Source organism: Halyomorpha halys, unplaced genomic scaffold, assembly GCF_000696795.3.
Source record: "Halyomorpha halys isolate HHAL.00 unplaced genomic scaffold, Hhal_1.1 Scaffold380.1, whole genome shotgun sequence".
NCBI lineage: Eukaryota > Metazoa > Arthropoda > Insecta > Hemiptera > Pentatomidae > Halyomorpha > Halyomorpha halys.
The window spans coordinates 540,036-543,053 of NW_027106430.1; the positions used below are offsets into that span (position 1 = coordinate 540,036).

The 3,018-nt window shown below is 26.9% G+C and overlaps 1 protein-coding gene and 1 long non-coding RNA gene across 2 annotated transcripts in view; one reads left to right on the top strand and one right to left on the bottom strand.

Annotated features, from left to right (window-relative positions):
* Nucleotides 1-3,018, bottom strand: part of LOC136795152 (uncharacterized) — a 139,221-nt gene that overhangs the window by 23,866 nt on the left and 112,337 nt on the right. The gene's annotated exons all lie outside the window — the stretch shown is intronic.
* LOC106681980 (uncharacterized) overlaps nt 1-3,018 on the top strand; it is a 13,102-nt gene that overhangs the window by 3,234 nt on the left and 6,850 nt on the right. The window lies entirely within an intron of this gene.

A 3,018-nucleotide genomic window follows, 5' to 3' on the forward strand; every position in this document is an offset into this window, starting at 1 on the left:
ATCCTCAACAAAAAAACTTATGTATCACCAATATTAAACTAATTTTGAAACAGTCCTAAAGGTTATTTAATATAAAGACAAATGTCCAATATTAGTTTTGATTTAAATATGTTACTCACATACTTATTTATTGAATTTAAAAGAATTCAGACAATCTGCAATTTTTTTCAATATACGTAGGGGTTATTTACATTCAGAAACAACAATAATTTTAAAAAATTTGCAGAGAAGTGTAGTCTACCATTCTCACAGCATCTAAATAATGAAAAATTTGCTCACGGATCATACAGCTCACTAACCAACCTACTTTTGGATTGGAAATTTTTTGTCATAAAAATTAAAAGTTTCAAATAGGATGTAAATAGATTATATTTACATAATTATTACAACTTCATTGTTTTTCCTTTTATTTTATTAATTCGAATGTACCTTTTCTTGATTGTATTTTTTTATTACCTTTTTCTTTGGTTTATTTATTTTCTGTATTTCATGTTTCTGTTTTCTGTTTAAACTTGTAAGTATTACCAGTATTTGTACTTTTCTGTTTATTATTTTTAGTTTACTTGTGTTTGATTCATTTTTTTTTTTATTAGAAGTTAGTCACCTTATGATTTATGAGATCATATACTCAAGTCAATAAAGTTGCTGATGTTATTGGTATACATCTTGACATTTCTTAACTTTTTCTGAAACTGATTTGTTGATTATTATTGACTGGGACAGCAATATCAATCACATATTCAATTCTTGCTTTTTGATCTATAAAAACTATGACTAGTTTGTTATTCACTACCGTGTGGTCTGTTATCCACTATCGTGTGGTCTGTAATTATAGAACTATTTCAATACATCGCCATGCTTACCACCACATGTATCAGTTTCGGTAAGAACATATAATAAGGACCTGTGTCAGCGTTGAAGTTATGTAATATTTTTTATTTGAACCGATTGACAATTTGAAAAAGAATGAATTGCATTCTTGCATCGTAAAATTTAATGATTGTAAAACCGGATAAATTCAAAAATTTGTATTACTACCATTGCACATGAATGGTAACGGATGCGGCTGCTATGTGATTAAAATAATCAAGGAAATCTTCAAAACTCATCATAGGGAGCAATTAATATAACAGGAGAAAATAATTTTAGCTATAATTGCGGAAAGTAATAATAAAAACAATTAGTGGGGTGCTGCTGCCCAAGATTGGGGATAGGGCAGTGGGGTACCGTAGTGGGGCTGGAGGGTGGGTCTCTTGGAAGGGCAAAATTTCACAATAAATAACATCTTGTCAAAATTTGAACCATTTTAATTTGAAAACTATACAATATACAATAAATGTGATTGTTCTTACCAACAATATCTTTAAAATTGCTTAATATTTTATTCTTTTATATTGAAATACCTAAATAAGGTGGAGAGAAGAAGGATACAGCGATATAACGATTTATTGCATAGAGTCAAATTGGAAGATGAAATAAGATTCCCATAAATATTATACAATAAAAATAAAAATTATTTTTTTTATGGAGGTCTGATCATAAATTTAAAAATTAATTTCCAGTTAATAAAATAAATATAATAAACATTAAAAAACAAAAACTAATACTACAATAAAATAACATACTATGTGCGCCTATACAGATAAAATATAGATATGAAATGAAAATAAATAAAAATGAAACATCTTGGCTAAAAAAACATTATTTTTTTCATCATTGAGCAGACATGTATGGATTATCAGCACCAGGTAACCAACAGTGTGCCACATCTGGAACGTCTACATGTGAACGGGAACGTCTGCGACACATTTTACAAGTCTATTTTTTTCCATCTAAATCCGTTATGACAATTTTAACTTAAGTGATGTGAAATATCTGTTGGTAATCAACACATTTGTTTTGGCTTCCGAAACAAACAGGTCCCCATCACTTCCCCACTGCTGCAATAACCAAGTAATCGGTTTAAATGTTCTTAATAGTATATCATAATTCATTGTTAGTATTATTATCATTATTTCTATTAATTATTATTAAAATAAGAATGAAATATTTAACCAGAGAGTTATCTAGTGTGGGTATCACTTGTATATCAAAATGTTTGAGTGAAAAGTGTAATAATTAAACAAAAAGTATTGAACTGGATATTTCATGTAGAGATTAATTCTTCTTATAGCTTTAGTCATATTAGAGTCTCTACTATCATATTTCCTTTTTTTGGTATGGCCTTTATTCGTGCATGACAGGGAAATGAATCTAAACCACTTCGTGCTTGTATTTTGGTGCATGGATTACAAAAAATAAAATAAAATGTTGTCTAGTTTAGCAAGAAGTGTGAATTTAAAATCTTTTGTATCAAACAATATTTCAAATTGAAATAAATATTACGAACGATAAAACGATGAAAAGACAAAAAGTACATTGGATAAATTCAGTAATTGATGTAGTTTTAGACGCTGTCTAACGTAAGAAGAGATTATACTATTTTTATATCCACAACTATCGAACTTAATGGCAATAATAATAATTAGCAATAGTATAAGATCAGAAAATACAAAAATTTTTTTATTAATATAATATCGATAAAATAATAACAAAGAGACAATAATTTATTTAATCTTTTTTTCGTTGTTCTATTAGCCCTTATAATTATAAATTAAATGTTTTCGTTTTTATTTTACACATAAGTAGCTAATTAATTTAGCTTAAGATAGATTAAGTTGAATTTGCAGCAACGCAATATATCTGAGAAACTAAATAATAAATTCCATTATATAATTTGTGTTTAAGGATCCAAATTCAATTTAAATCAATATACAACAGGATAGTTTTGAGACTAATATAAATGTTAATGTAAATAAAAAGGTTGATAAAATATTTTTTTTATAATTTAGGTAGGATTGTGTAATTGACGGATTATATATATATCCTCAACAAAAAAACTTATGTATCACCAATATTAAACTAATTTTGAAACAGTCCTAAAGGTTATTTAATATAAAGACAAATGTCCAATATTAG